The 15,714-nt window shown below is 49.7% G+C and overlaps 1 protein-coding gene and 1 long non-coding RNA gene across 4 annotated transcripts in view; one reads left to right on the top strand and one right to left on the bottom strand.

Annotated features, from left to right (window-relative positions):
* LOC135285585 (opioid-binding protein/cell adhesion molecule homolog) overlaps nucleotides 1–15,714 on the top strand; it is a 293,621-nt gene that overhangs the window by 102,066 nt on the left and 175,841 nt on the right. The gene's annotated exons all lie outside the window — the stretch shown is intronic.
* On the bottom strand, nucleotides 11,163–14,252 carry LOC135285465 (uncharacterized). Of its 2 annotated transcripts, XR_010350286.1 has the most exons (4): nucleotides 14,095–14,252; nucleotides 12,861–13,020; nucleotides 12,132–12,440; nucleotides 11,163–12,056 (listed from the first exon to the last, which is right to left on the bottom strand). It is a non-coding gene; the product is annotated as an uncharacterized LOC135285465 (long non-coding RNA). The 2 variants fall into 2 exon arrangements; XR_010350285.1 differs by having other exon boundaries at nucleotides 11,165–12,440.

The following is a 15,714-nucleotide window of genomic DNA, read 5'->3' as shown; positions in this document are numbered from 1 at the left end:
GTGTTTCCTTTCAGTGTCTCCCAGTTTTGCTTGAAGGTCTCAGCATTGTGCAGGCAGAGCCATCCCCTGCCAGGAGAGAAGTTCAGGACCACAGCAGACATTTGCAGCCTCTGGAAGGAGTTCAAAAAGAGGTAAACCCAAATGTATGTGGGATCTGTAAAGTGGTGAGGCTGAGGAATTAACCTGGGACTCAGGACTCAGCCCTGCTCTGTCGCAGCCCTGACTGCGTGACCTTCAGCAAATGGCTTTGCAGTCTGCCTCTCTCTTCCCTACAGCACATCATTTTGTTCACTCCTCTCCTCTGATTGCAGGCAGCTTTGGTAAAAGATTTTGTTCCTCTGTGTGTGTATTGAACTTGGCACAAAAGCTGCTCATTCCAGCTGTTGCTGTAATACGTGTGGGGAGCTTTGTGAGGAGTGCTGGAGTAGGGCAGGAGGGAGCCTGGGCTGCAGCCTCTGCTTGGTTTTCCTTCTGTGCTTGTAGGACTAAACCCAAGAGCTTAAGTCAAGCAGAGGTGAGAGTGTGTGCTGGCATTAGGATTTTATAGGGCAGTGGATGGGGTGCCAGTCTCGTGTGACACAGGGATCAATGTGGCACTGTGACACTAACTCATGCAGAGTTGATGGCGTCTGTTGTTACCATAAATGAGGATAAGCAAATTTTGCCTGTTCCTTTTGCCTCTTTGCATGCACAGACTCCTTCATACAGCTTCCTGAGTGTTCCTGTGGGATTAAACAGGATACTGGACTGGAAGGGCTGTCACTAGGGCTAGTTTATTTGGGGCTGCCTGTGGTGAGGCTGAGCCAGCACAGCTTGTTTGCAGGAGCTGCTGTGGTGCAGCAGGTAATGACTGCTCGGGAGAAGGAACTTTCCGTGCTTTATTATGCGGAATATCCAGGCAGTGAAAGACAGCTGCTGCTGCTCTGTGCAGTATTATATCCCCATAATCAATATCGGGGAGGAGGAACGGCTGGGCAACCTGTTCCCTATTATGGGCACTTAAGCAATGCTTGGGTTGACAAAGAACCTTGTACCAACTGCAGGCAGCACATGTTCAACATGCTCCTCATATATCAGGGAGCGATCCAGCCAAAAGCCCAGATGCTCTTGACAGCTAACTTTGGAGAGGAGCTGGTGACAAAGCAGCCTTTCAACCACAGGAACCTCTTTTTCCTCTGGAAACTTGGGGATCAGCTTTGCCTGAGCCTCGAAACCCAGAGCAGAGAGACTGATGGTGGTGTGTAATTAAGTCCCTAAATATCACCCAAGCAGGCGGCTGGAGCGCTGAGTTCTGGTGTCAGGTGTGAAGGACCTGGAGCCAGGACTGCTGGGCTGTTTCTCTGGCACTGCCACTGATTCATTTTGACTTTGAGCAAGTCATTTAATCGCTCAGTAATTAATGCTATTCATACAGCTAAATTGAGTACTGCTAGGTATGTGAGCTCTCGCTGCAGGCACACTGTGGCCATTCAAAAAAATCACAGCAACACCTAGAATAGAAGAGAAGGTGTTTGATTTCAAAGCGTCCTGGGCTGCCACTTGAATCCTTCTCATCATGTACCTAAAAAGGGCCTGTGGCAGATCTCTGAAAGACTCCACTTCCTTACTGCAGGAAGAAGTGATACCCACGGGCCAGAGCTGGGAAATCCATCACCTACCTCAGCAAATAAGTGTTAATGAAGTTCACAGGGAGTCTGGGAGGGATGGTAGCAGGAAACAACAGATTATTCCTGCTATTTTAGCACTGATCTCCTCCCTGACCTACTGGTTTGGAGCTGGCACAGCAGCCCCATGACCTTGGAGCCCATGCTGAGGAGACCTCCTGCTCTCCTGGTCTGTGCCTGTTTAACCGAGGAGCTGCTGGAGTCAATCAGAGCCAAGTGTTTGCAAGCAGGGCTGGTGCCTGGTGCTCAGTGTTTTTATTAGCTCAGTACAAACTGCAGCAGAGCACTTATTGATTCCTGTGATCCACTGCCCTCAGTAACATCATTTGTAAACTTTTGGGGAAGCGGGAGTGGTAGCAAAGGCTGCTGCATGATCCCAGTCACTGGAGCATTCAAATTACCTTTTCTGAGTGAAGTGTTTGCTGCTTAAGACTCCAGGCTTGGCTGGTGGGTCAGGAAGGGCTTGGAAGGAAGTGAGTGAGTACAAAGAGCTGCAGACTCTGGCTTTGCCCTCGACCCAAGACACGTGGCTGTGCCCAGGGGTTGGAGGCCATGTACATGCTGCTTAACCTCTGTGTTACAAGGCAAAATGAGAGACCTCTTGTGTTTTTATCTGCCCTGCCTTGAAGTAACGCTGCCTGGAGAGGCTTTCTTGTTCTCACAGTAAGTAAAATGAAAGATCTTTGGACCTTTAGCTGCAGGGCTTTGCTCAAATTCCCCTGTACTTACTGTTGCTCCTGGCAGACCCCTGTAATTGCACTGCCTCTCTCTGTATTTATGCAGATATATTATACATCAATCTCCTACCAAGTGCATCAATTTCTTGACTAAACCTGCTGTTTGGGAGTCCATTAAGGGTGTTTTGTTGACCAGATGTGGCCCCAAAAGGGAAGAGTTCCCCTTTTTCAGCTGTTGTGGGTGTGAATGAGGGATGTGAGTGAGCTGGGATGGAAATATCTGTGGTTCTGCATGCACACAAAATGACTTCTGGGAAGCTGGGATAAGCATCTTGTTCCTTCAGCTTTTGAAAATGACAGATCTCTATCACTCAGAGGAGTTTTTTACCTAAATAGTGGCAGTAGATCCACAGGGTCCTCTGGGGGAGCAATGGACTTACTGCAAAGTCAGGACAGTTTAACTGGAATTTACAAACCCACGTGGGATTTTGGGTTCGTGCTTCGTTTGAATGGGAATTTAATATCCCAAGTTCCCCAGATGGCTTAGAAAGTTTTGCTATGTATTTTCCAAAAGGAGGTTTTAAAAAAATGTGGAAAACCACCAATAAAATGCGTTTTGCCACAAAAAACCCAGTGAATTTTGGATGGCTGGCTTTTAACTTATTAGCAGCTATGGGATGTTGTGGCCCAACAGAGGAAATAAAGCTCTAGTTATCCCCTTCAGTGCAACTTTTGCCTTCTAAAGAGATGTCAAATTGTCCAGTACAATTTAAGAACACATAAATCCACGTGTATTTTTTTTTTCCTTGTTACATCTGCAGTAAAACTGTTTAGATGGTGGGACAATATGTACTTTCAGATATGCTAAATTGCATTTAGAGGGAGGAGTTAGGGAAAGGAAGAAGGGGAAAGGTGGTAGCAGAGATAGAGCCTGTGAATTAGCTGGGCTGGAGGGAGATATCTGGGCTACTGACTCATCCTTATTACCCACACATCAACTTTCTGTCCCCAAGGCCACACTGCCAGGCCACTTCCATAGTGTTTTCTTCAAATATACCTTCCTGTGCCTCCAATCTCTCCCCTGGCTGGAGGTGTTGATGTGTGGAGGAGTAATTACTCTGGGGGTAAGGCCGGACTCTGAGATGGACTGGGAGCCACCTGACACTATCTTGCCTCTGGTCCTGCCCTCCATGGGGAAATTTTAAGTGTGTCGGAGTGATGGCTTTGCACAAATTCCCAGCTGATGGGGATGTGTGTTTGGGCTGCCTGGGTGGTTGGGAATTCATTAGGAACTTTTGTGTTTGCAGCTGTCTCTCGGATTATATCTTTATTGATCCTGCCTGCCCATGGCCAATGGGAAATATGTGGAAATGATGAAGCTCTTCTGAAGGGGAGTTCATAATCTTGCTCAAACAAAGCCAGGCCCCCAGAGAGAGGGATGAATGGCCTGTGTGTTGCCTATTTTGAGATGATATGGCTATCACATCTTGTTCCCCTTGTTTTTTTCTGGGATAACATTCAATTACCCCTGCCAACAGCAGCTTCCCATAAGGGCTGTTGAGAAAGCTAATTGCTTGCCCCACTTACTCCAAATGAGAAATACAAGGCAGCTCTGAGGCTGTGTGGGGCCAAGAGGATCACTGGGAATGGCACCAGTTTTAGGACTGCACAGGTCCCTTAAAGACCTGGTGTCCTGAGGAGATTGTAGAGCTGGAGGCCAGCCTTGAGCCCAGCTCTGCCATGGCTTTGCTGCTTGACCACAGGAAATTCACTTCAATTTGTGTCAGGGTCTGAGAGAAAGACCGTGGAAGATCAGGGAGATGCCAAGTTAAGCTGGAGTTTGTGCTCCCTAAGCAAGCAGTGGGTGGCCATCCCTGGGTCTTGCTCTGGGGACACATACGAGGGTGAGATGGAGGCTCTGTGGAGTGCAGAGGATTATTTGGGCTCTGCTGCCCTCCCTGCCAGCATCTTCAGCAGGGAAGCTTCTCCACAGCCCACGTCGCTCTGAGCGAGGCTGGGCAGAGCTGTCAGCAGGTAGCAGCTTTCACTCGCTGTTTTGTGCAGCACCCCAGAGAGGCAGAGCCCGAGCAGCCCTGTATCAATGCCTGACAGCACCTTCCTGCTTGTACACCCGAGCCAGGAGACAACTTGTGAGACAACTGCACTTAGCCCCTGCCAAAGCCAAGCGCCGGAGAACTCCCTGATGTATTTAGAGAAACACACTGTCTTGCTGTGTCTGCTTTGGAGAAACCTTGCTAATCCTTTCTGAAAAGCCCATAGGGGGATCCAAAGTAGCTTTTCATTAGCCAGACAAGCCCTACAAGTTCCCCAGCAAAATACATACAAGGGAGGCATGCTGCTGCAGGTGGAGTGATGGAGGGGAGGGGAGGAATGTGCTGAGCAGGGAGAGAGGGATGTGATGGGCAGAGAGAGGGATGTGATGGGCAGGGAGAGAGGGATGTGATGGGCAGAGAGAGAGGGATGTGATGGGCAGGGAGAGAGGGATGTGATGGGCAGGGAGAGAGGGATGTGATGGGCAGAGAGAGAGGGATGTGATGGGCAGAGAGAGGGATGTGATGGGCAGGGAGAGAGGGATGTGATGGGCAGAGAGAGAGGGATGTGATGGGCAGAGAGAGGGATGTGATGGACAGGGAGAGAGGGATGTGATGGGCAGGGAGAGAGGGATGTGATGGGCAGGGAGAGAGGGATGTGATGGGCAGAGAGAGGGATGTGATGGGCAGAGAGAGGGATGTGATGGGCAGGGAGAGAGGGATGTGATGGGCAGGGAGAGAAGGATATGATGGGCAGGGAGAGAGGGATGTGATGGGCAGAGAGAGGGATGTGATGGGCAGGGAGAGGGATGTGATGGGCAGGGAGAGAGGGATGTGAGTGCCAGCATCATATCAGGAAAGAACTGGGAGATTTGGAAGTGTCTTGGAGGCTTTAGGAAGAACTGAGAGCTTTGCATTGCAGGGATGAGTGAGAAAAAGTGGGGTTCCTCCCTGGGATTGCACCATCTTTTGGGTATCCCCTGGGGCTGTGGACCTTGGCTAGAGGTACCTGCTCTTTTCCCTCTTTTCCCTCTGAAGGAAGGCTCATTCCCAGCCTCCCTAATAATGGATAGCCCTCACTGCTGCCTGCAGCCAGGGCTGCTTGGCATATTTCTCTATGCATGTGCAAACAAGCTATCCCTGACACAGCGCCTTTATGGCAGAATGACTCCATCCCTCGCGCTGGGCTGTGCTGTTTCTTGCTGAGCCAGTACAGCTCGTACAGGAACTGTGTGTACACAAGCCCAGAATGTGTGGAAAGCACTTATTTAGACTTCCTGCTGCATTAGAGAAGGGGTGGGAGTTCATTTCTCAGTGGGGCTGGCTGATGCAGCAGGGGTGGGGGTCTATAGTCAGGACCTGGGATGAGTGCAAACTGCAAGGTCATTAATGCTGCTGTGCCCATGTAAATACTCTGCTGCTGCTTTGCCTCGTTCCTGCTCAGCATCCACCCCTGAGCAGCTGTCTCTGCCTTTCCCTGTCTCTCCCAGGCAGCAGAGCCCTGAGCTGCAGAGGGTTAGATCCCACCTGGGATCAGGCTAATACGTGGTGCTAACAGGTTGTCAGCTCTGGGGCTCTGAGGGGATGTGTTTCCCAGGCTGTGGGAGCTAAATCCGGGTGGACGTGACTTGCATGTCCACAATTCCCCTCTTGAGTTGCAAGACTTGCAGAGCTGAGAGTGCTCTGGTGATATCTGCAGGCATGGCAGAAAATCGTTTTCAGTGGTGGAAAGTGACTTTGCTGTATGGATAAAATCTCGTGAAATTACTCTGGGCTAAGAACAATTTGTTTCAGTCTCCATCTCCCAAGATACTGATGTTGGAAATGTCCAGATTTGCCAGACCTTCTGTCTGTGCACCCATTTTGAATGCTGGGTTTGGGTGTTTTTCTGTTGTTTTGCTTGGGTGTACTTGTGGCCTCCGGGACAGGAGTTCCACTAAAGCAGATAAAGGGCTTTAAATAATAAACACCTGCCAAGGTGTCAGGAGAATACCTGGGTGAAATCAAACCCCTGCTGAAGAACTGGGTGCATGAGTGCATATGTGAGAGCATATAGATATATAGGTGTCATTTTGGAGACATGGTACAAGTGTTCAAACCTGCCCTTCATTGCAGAGGGGCTCGCTGAGAGTCCCCACTGACACAGGCAGAGGAACTCAGGAGAAATATTAATTTAGATGGCTCTCTTTCCCATTCCAGGCCTGCTGTTATGGTGCTGTTGGTGTATAATAAAAGACCTTTCAGTGCTGGGGGAAATCAAATAATCCTAGGCAAATGTGAAGGCATTTGGATGGTGATTGTCCTAATGAAATTGGTGATTCAGCTCTGGCTCTCTGTGTCCCCTTTCCTCTTCTTAAGGTGCTTTTTTCCAGCCTGTGGATTGATAGATTGATGCCTGAGTGCCTTTGTTATCAGGAACTTGTCATTAATGGTTTGTGCATTGCTTAGGATTGAGACTAACCTGAGCTTTTCTGGCTGGAGGATATTTTGGGAAAGGTTTATGAATTTTATGAGATGGACTTAAGTAGTAGATAGTGAAGGCTTTGGGATGGTAAAAGAGTATTTATCTTGAAAAATAGGAAAATATTATGAACCTTGACATCTCTTTCACTCCAGAGGCAGCCTGTGAACTCTTAGAGCTGGAAAATTACATGGAGAACGTGCCACAGGGCAGTGTTTTCTCTACTCTGTCGTGCCTCTTCCTGTCTTACACACTCTCCTGGCTTGACAGGGCAGAAAAGACTGTGAAGGAGAGCAAAATTAATTTTCTGGGTTAAGGGAGTTCCAGATCTCCTTCTTCCCTTCCCACCAGCCCTGCCTGTGTCAGTGTCCCTGCCCTGGGCAGTGGGAGAGGGGATGCTCTGGCAGCCCTGGGCAGTGGGGTCCAGTCAGGTGAACTGATGGTGCCCAGTCCCAGATACTTGGGAGCCAGGTGCCCAGGATGTGGGATAATCTCTTGCCTGGGAAGGGTTTTGTCTGCACATCTCTGTCAGTCAGTGATTGACTCATGTGCCAAAGCAGAAGCGTTTAGAGCCCTGCTGAATTTTGATCTCTCCTAATATAATGAGGAGCTTCCTTGTGGGTCTCCTCCATCTCTGATTTCTGTGAAGCCCCATTTCAGCTCCTCTGTCACCGCAGAGCTCAAACCAGCCTTGTCAGAGGCAAGGGGGATAAAAAGCCACAGACCTCTCTTGTTAGAGACATGCTTCCCTGGCTTTCCTGAGGGCTCGGGGACTGCATTACCAACACTCTCCGAGAAGCAAATGCACTTTGTACAAACCATTTAACCTCTCCGTGCCTCTGTTTACCCTTTTAAAAAGGTGTAATACCCACAGAGATGCCGTGAGGATCAATTACTGTTTCTGTATTCTGAGATCCCTGGATAAAAGGGTAGAGAATTATCCTTGCCAGTCTGCCTCAAATATTGTTTTCATTAAGATTAACACTCTTCAGTAAACAGAAATGTTAAAGCTGTATTAGGTGTTTAATAAGTAATATGGAGTTGTTATCCATCACTGTGTCTTTTCAGAGGGAGCTGCTGGGGAATGCACAGCAACAGGGCTGTGGAAGTGAAGCATCCTGCTCTAATTGCTCGTTTGATTAGCAGCACTTAGGGCTACGTGAGGATGATTGGGTGGACCTCATCAAAATTCCTGGTGTCAAGGGCACAGAAGCAACAGGAGACACGAGAACTACATCAGCAAGATTGTTGAGACAAAGGTACAGAAACTCCACTCCAACTTGCAGGCAGCCTCCAAAACTGGGATAGAGGCAGCTCAGGGCAGACGTGAGGATGGGCAAAGGGCTTCAAATCTTGCCAAATTTATAAAAAATTAAATTAATTAATCCAGTGGTATGGTTTCCCATTGCCTATGGGCAGTACCTCTGCATCCTTGGCATGTGGTTATGGAATAAGGACTGCTTTACATGGAGCACCTGGGCTCCACCAGAAATGAGGAGTCCTGTGGAGCTGCACTCAAACTCCCCATCCCTGAACTCTGTGGGGATGGCAGAGTTCACAAAAGGAAGATTTCCTGACTTGAGGTATCAACTACTCTTTAAATTCTCCTTCTTTTTAGCTGTTTCACCTCTCAAATCTCCTCCTCACCTTTGGTCACTATCCTTGCAGTCCTGACCACAGGAACAGGTCTCTCTCTATCTCCATATTTTTGGGGTTTTTGGCTGGCAGGAGCTAGAGAACTGAAGAAAAATAGAGTTTTAAAAGCCAACAGCCAGAACTGGGTCCTCAGCTGGGTCAAGTGCTGTGCTGATTTACACTGGCTGAGGTTCTGGCCCATAATCTTTTGTGCTCTATCATAAATATTACGTTGATTTAAAATGAATAGATCTTTCTCAAACTTGGCTGAGCCTTCAGTGTAAATAATGCAACCTTTGGAAGTCCACTTCCATGTTGTCCTTGCTGCCTGTGAGAACATAACTCTGTCTTATCACTTTGGTAACAGAAGGGAGTTTCCTTGCCTCCAATTTTGCTCAAATTTGGAGGAATCTCTTTCCAGTGGGCTGGACTGGGAGGCCAGCAGACCCAAGCCTTGGTGCATCCACCTTACAGATGCTGTCTTATTCCCTCTGCTCTGGAAAAAGCAGTGCTAGAGCTTCATGGTCAGTTGTGCTGGAGTGAGTTCACAGCTGTTGATGGAAAATGTTGGGCGCTAATTTTGTTGTGGGCAAGCCTGGAAGTGATGGGGACATCACAGCTTTGATTCCCAGAATGCCTGGAGTTACCCACCTTGGAAACTCGGACAGCTTTTAGCCAAGACTGACATGTGAATAATACATATGAAAACCAGCTGAGCTTGTGAGGAATTACCTTAGTCTGAAAGCATGCCCTGACCCAGTTTGGGTGCAGCAGGCCTGTCTGTGACTTGAAGGGCGGATGGCATTCCCAATCCATTCAGAGCCATCTCTGCTGTGCTCCAAGGCAGGCGTGAAATGACAGTGCCTGTAAGCCCTTGGCTCCACGTCTCTTCCCCGGGGAGGTGCATTCTGAGTTATCAGTGCCTGGGAGTGCTGCTCCCTGCTAAGTCCCGAGGAAATCCCATTCTGCCCACCAGCCAGAAAAGGAGTCTGCAGGATTTCTACCAGCCTGGAAATAATGGGAGAGTAACACCAATTAAGAGGACAGGCTCAGTCCGTCTCCTGCTGTTCCGCGGGGGAGATCAAGGCTGGTTTGTCACCGTTTGAAGAGTGGCCTTTGAGGAAATTGTCAGTGAAGATGTTCTGAAACAGCTCCAAACGTTGCAAGTTGCTGCTGCTCGGATACATGGCAGGAGAGTGGAGTCTCCTCTGAAGAGGAGCCTGCGGGGAGTCTGGGGAAGGGCGGCAGAGCCAGATCCCCGTGGGAGGCCAGTGGGAACCAACTCCCAGGATGATGTGCCAGGATGAGAGGGTTAAAGCTGGTGAGAGCAGATGGAAGAGGGAAGAGGCTGAAGCAGGAGTTTGTGGGACTGGAGCAAGAAGAGCAGGGCTGTTCTTTGCCTTGAGCTGGGGGTGAAAAGGGAAGGGCAGCATTTTCCCTTAGGATTGTCTCCTTCCTTAACCAATCTTCTGGAGAGGGGTGAAGGATGAGGAAGGGCAGTGGGATGGTACAGGTGCTCCGACAGCTTTGCCCCAGGCTGGTAGTCCAGTACAGAGCCAGAATTTAGCTGGGGCATTTCTTGGTGAAAGCTCTCTGGGAAGAGAAGAGGTGTAGGAACATTTCCCTCACACCAGTCTCTCTTCAGGGGGGGCCCATGAGCAGTTTTGGCTTTTGGGCTGACAGCAGCCTGGCACAGTGTCCTTAGCTGGGCTTCTCCAGCACCGTGTTGAGGGATGGAGCATGTGAGTGAAACCACTGTGTCTGTCAGTGACACAGAGACCCAGCAGGCACAGCTGTCCCTGGGCTACCAAGCCATCTTCCCAGCTTCTCCATCACCCTGGCTGTGAGGTTTCAGGAGGGGGCTCCTCGGGCAGAGTGTCAACCTGCAGCCCCTGTGGTTTGCAACCTTCTGGCTTGGAAGGGGCTGCCTGGAGCTCCTCGGGTTCAGCAGATTTTTAACAGTCTGTTTTCTGCCTCTGCAGTGCCAGAGCAGCTTGATCTTCCAGTGCTCCAGCAAACTCCTGCCAGCCCCTGGGGAGCAAAGAGCCCAAGTCCTCCAACTCAGGACCTGGCAGTGATCACCACCAGGATTTGGCTGCTCTGAACAAAGCCGTGCATCTCACAGGAAGCTTTATCTGAGCTCCCTTTGATGCTAACCAGGCTGCACCAGGTTAAGCTCTTGAACTGCCTGTGTCAACTCCTGGCTCTGGGATCTGGCAGAGGGAATGCTCATGGAGGGCAAGAGCAATGGCCATGTGCATCAATGTCTGGTGCCTCTGCACCTCTGACCCAGTGATTTATTTAAACCCTTGTTATGGAGGAGGCCAAGCCCAAAATATGGCTCCAGCCCTCTGCAGGACTGAATTAAACATGTGCCATTGCTTCTTGCAGGCTCTTGCTAATTTTTGTGCGGGGAGGGAGGAGGGAGAGCTCAAACAGATGGCCCAAGTATCACTCTTGCTGTCTCCTACCTCCTTCCTAAATAAATGAGTGGTTCACAGAGAAGTTTGGAGGGTGTGATGTGCTTTTAGGAAGGACACTTTCCAGGAAGGCTGCGGCTGAGGCTGCTGGGGTCAGTGTGGATGTTGCTCTTACACCCTCTTGCCTTGAGACACCAGTTAATTTATGCAGCACTTGATCAGACTCTCGTTACTGGAGATTCAGCAGGGACAGCTAGCGTGGGTATTATTTTATTTCCTTGCTCCATGTTCATTTAGTTCAGTAATTTCTTTCCCCCAGGAAAGTGTGGCTCAGATGAAGCATCTGGATTTTCAATAAGGTCCATCTTTATTTTAAGGTGGCAACGGGCATTTGGTTTTCCTGTGACAAACAACCCCATCACCTCCCATTTTAAAGGTCGGGGGGTTTTTTATATAGTGATGCTAGATTCTGTTGCTGCGAGCAATATGTGGGAAAAGACAAGGGTCAGAGGGAGTCTCTGCCATGTTGAGAAGGTGTTCAAAAGTGTCTTTCATCGTGACTGAAGAACATCAGTGGCCCTGCCCTGGGGTGGCAGATGGGTGTAACCACCATATCCAGGCGTTTTGGCAGAGGGCAGGAGGTCAGGCTTGGTTAAGTCCCATGGAGATCTCTTTGGGTGGGGCCTGGCTGTGTCCCCTCCTGGCCATCCATCCTGCCTGGAGCCTGCTGGATTGTCCAGAGGAGTGTGGAGGCAGAGGCGATGCAGGGAGGGACAGCAGCCGCCGGTGGAAGAGAAAATGCTGACATAAATTAATCAAACGAGGCATCTCACAAGATTGAATTAGGTCCTGATTTATGACTGCAGTGCTGCTGCTTCTGCAGTTCCGATGCTCCATGCTTATTCCTCACCCCCTGATTTATAGGGAGGCTCCTGCTGGAAGGAGGCCCCTGTGGAAGGGATGGATGGATGGATGGATGGATGGATGGATGGATGGATGGATGGATGGACGGATGGATGGTGTCACCATCTGGGCTAATACCAGACATCACATCCTGCTGCTCTTGAGGACTTCACCTATTCAACTGCTGTATCAGCTCATTTTCGAGGTGTTTTGGATGCATTGTGTAGCTGTTGAAAGGATGATGCCTGGAACAGCAGGGAGCCTTTGATCCTGCATCTTGTTCATCCTCCACCTCCTCAGCACACCAAGAAAATCCCTACCTGCATCTTCCTGTGACCTGAACAGTCTTTCCAACCCCTTCAGGTTGGGCTGGCTTGTGAGCGAGGCTGGTTTATCTTCTGAGAGATGCTTTTACTGCCCGGGATGCCAATCCCTTCATTTCTGTTCCACTCGGAGAGCTCCTGTAGCTGCTGGCTCCCTTGTCGAGCCTGTCGAGGGGAGCCTGATTTGTCTGGACGTGTCCAATACGTTCCCACAGTGCACAAGCAGCAGGTTGGCAGAGCATGAAGTGGCTGAGCACAAGTGACTCCTCAGCCTGTGCAGAGGAGCCAGGGTAGCTTTGAGGGAACCTGGTGAAAAGATGGCTTTAGAGAGACTTCTGGAGACCTCACCCCCAGTGTGGAGGGAGTAAGAGGAGATAAAGGGAATAGGTGAAACTTGAGGGCGTTGACAATGCACAACTCTGAGCAGAAAGCTGGGGTGAGATCACTGGTGAGCAGGCAAGGGGAATCCCATGGACAGCGTGGAAAATAGGAATGTGTAGGTTGTGTGGGATGAGTTAGAGGAGGAGTCTGAGGAGAAATTTGGAGGATTTGGAGAGAAATCAATACAGTCCTCCCTTCCTTAGGGCTGGGTTTTTTTTGCCTACCACCCATATAGGATTGATTCAGCTTCATCTATGTAGGGAAAGCATTTTCCAAAGGACCAACCCCTTCTTTGGCAGTGAGTGGGTCCCTTTCTGGGGTGACTGGGGTGGGGGATTGGAGGACCTGGCTTGAGCAGGAGGGCAGTAGCTCCCAGCCTTGTTTGCAGTGATGTTCCCTGGGTACCCGGCATCAGAGACGAAGAATAGAAACAGATCTTCTGTCTTCCTGCAGCGTATTGATTTTTTGCTCCCTGCTCTGGCCTTTTGCTCATCCTTTTCAGCAGCTGGAGGTGAAATGAAATATAAGGTTTGAAAAACTAAAAATACAGAATGTGACAGCTTCATTGCTCCGAGTGATGGTATTTCGAGGGGACTCGTGACCTGAAAAAATGGAGGCAATGCCATCCCGGCCTCCCTCCACTCACGTGGTGAGGAAGAGAGCAGTGGAAAGGAAGGATTTGGGGCTTGGGTGTGCAGCTTTGTTGATGCCAATGCTTGGGAGCAACCCTGCCCTTTCTGCAGAGGCACCTCTGGCTTGCTGTGGAGGTTTGGGAGCGGGAAGGGATGTCTGCAGTCCCAGGACATGGAATGTGTCATTTTTGTCCCTCCCACACGTTTACACGGGACACATCACCCCGCTGTACCCGTCTGAGCAGGGAAGGTGGCTGTGGGACCCTGAAGTGATGGGAGCAGGGATAAACCTGGGAGCAGGGATAAAACCTAACAGCCTATCGCTGTTCGGTACTCGGAGCGCGTTTTAGGGCTATTTACAGGCTTTTGAGTGGTTACTAATTAGCAAGTGCCGCAGCTCACTGCGACACGGCAGCCGGCTTCGTCGGAGAGTGCCCAGCAGGGTTTAAATTACTTGTCATTTGCCTTGTTTTGCTTGGCTATTTGAATGCTTGACTCTCCCCTAATTGGCATCGTAACCGCTGGGGTGACACGCTCAGAGGCTCTTGATTGGATTCCTTCTTTTTTTTTGGAGGGGAGGAAGCCTGGCAGATGCCGCAGAAATTAAGTAATAGGGTTTAATTCCTCTGTGTTGCTCACACACGGTGCAGAAGGGAGAAACCCCTTGGGTTTGCCACGTTAGGGTGAACTCAGCCTGGGATTTGGATGGTGCAGGTAGAGTTTAAGCAAAGGGAGTTCATCCCTTCCCTTCTCCCTTGGTGCTGTTGGCTCCTGGGATTTGGGAAGGTTCTGCAAAGGTGGAGGAGCAATTTGCATGCTTGGGTTGTACCGGCAGAGATGGATAGTTCTGGAAGGGGTTCCAGAGTTGTGAATGGCTTCATCTGTGTGTGCCTACAGGGAATTACACAGCCCAAGACCCAGGGCAAGCATAAAAAGTTCCCCAGTACCACAATGAACATCACGAGGGCTGTGGGATTGGAACTAGAGCATGGAATCCCGGAATGGTTTGGGTTGGATGGGACCTTAAAGACCATCAAATTCCACCCCCTCTGCCGTGATCTTTAAGGTCCCTTCCAACCCATTCCGTGACTGTGACTGCCGGGGATGGCTGGGTGAGCCCCTGGTGCCCATCCCCTCCTCTGGCTTTGCTGTGAGCTCACAAACCCCAGGGGTTCTGGGATCCCCGTGCTCCTGGGCAGTTTCTGTGCCCACTGCAGAGCCGAGCTCGGCGGTGCACTGTTGTGGTTATTAAATCCGATGGCGATGAATGGGACATGACACCTGTGTATATGATTCAAATCGAGTCATCCCATTACACGGTGTAAATCAATAAACAAAATGTAGCCGCTGACAGCATTTACAGTTCCCCCTATTACTGCCAACCAGCCCATTTTCTGTGCATGAAAGAGGCATTTACACCCCATTTAACTGTGCTTTGATGCGGGATCCTGTTCCCGGGAAGAGGGGAGGCTTTGACAGGTGGCATTAGGAGAAGGGGAGATCTACAGCGCTCATTTGCAGAGACCTGAGCCGAGGGTTGTGAAACACATCTTCACCTGTTTGTGCTGTCCATCACCCTAATTGATGATGTGCAGGGCTGGCAAATAGAGCTTGGACAGGGGAGAGGTGATGCTGGTGGTGTTGGAATTCAGCTGTGCTGGCCTTTCCCACTGGATCAGAGAGGGACTGCTGTTTTCCCTTCTGTCCTAGCTTGGGAATGGTCTTTCTCTCAAGCTGAGTGTCAGGGAGGGAAAGGATGAGGAAGAAGTAGGCTGGGACACGCTCTGAGGGACATCGCTCTTAGAACACCTCAACTGTCCGATTTGATTTTATTTAATGGGCTTTGCAATCTGGTGATTAATCTGGTAATCACAGCAAATGTTACAGTCACGGCTGGCAATAAAAATATAACCTAAAGTAGATAAAACCCCTCTTTTTCTTCTCTTTTCCATTTTTTTCTCCCGCTGAGAAATTGTCAGATGACATCTCTCCCCTTTATGAGAGGCGGCAGGAGGGAGAGGGAGATGCATGTGAGGGGAAAACCTGATCCTTGCTGCATCTCTACAGGGCTCAGAAAACTTCCAGCTCCTCGCTGGTGCAGAGGGGCTCAGTTGTTCCCCCACCCTGAATTTAGGCAAACTGATTTTTGGGGGAGGCATGGGCAGGGATCAGACCAGCTGCCCTTGGAACTGCAAATTTTTAGTTTTGTCTCGTTTCCTGGAACTGCACCAAATCGCTGGATTACTCCAAAAAGCACAAGAAAGGCCTGTCTTTCCCTCTGCCTGCCTTTGTTGTTGCTTGATTTTGTTGGTGTTTTGCCACTGCAATTGGCTACGTGGATGAAAAGGGCAGTTTTGTGACCAAGAGGCAGAGACGTGGTTAGAAAGCAGGGATTTTACAAAATGTACTGCTTGAACATCCTTTTGTCAGCATAGAGACATAAATCCAGGCACATTTTTCACATTCTTTATCACGTTTTCCTTCAGATTTCCACCAAAAATGTCCCTTAAGCCCCAAAACACAGCTTGGCAGGAGACAGTGCTGGTGTTGATTCTGGAGAACAGCAT

Source organism: Passer domesticus, chromosome 23 (assembly GCF_036417665.1).
Source record: "Passer domesticus isolate bPasDom1 chromosome 23, bPasDom1.hap1, whole genome shotgun sequence".
NCBI classification, from domain to species: Eukaryota; Metazoa; Chordata; class Aves; order Passeriformes; family Passeridae; genus Passer; species Passer domesticus.
Note: the sequence above shows the minus strand (reverse complement) of the source record. Positions and strands in the feature narration are given on the sequence as shown.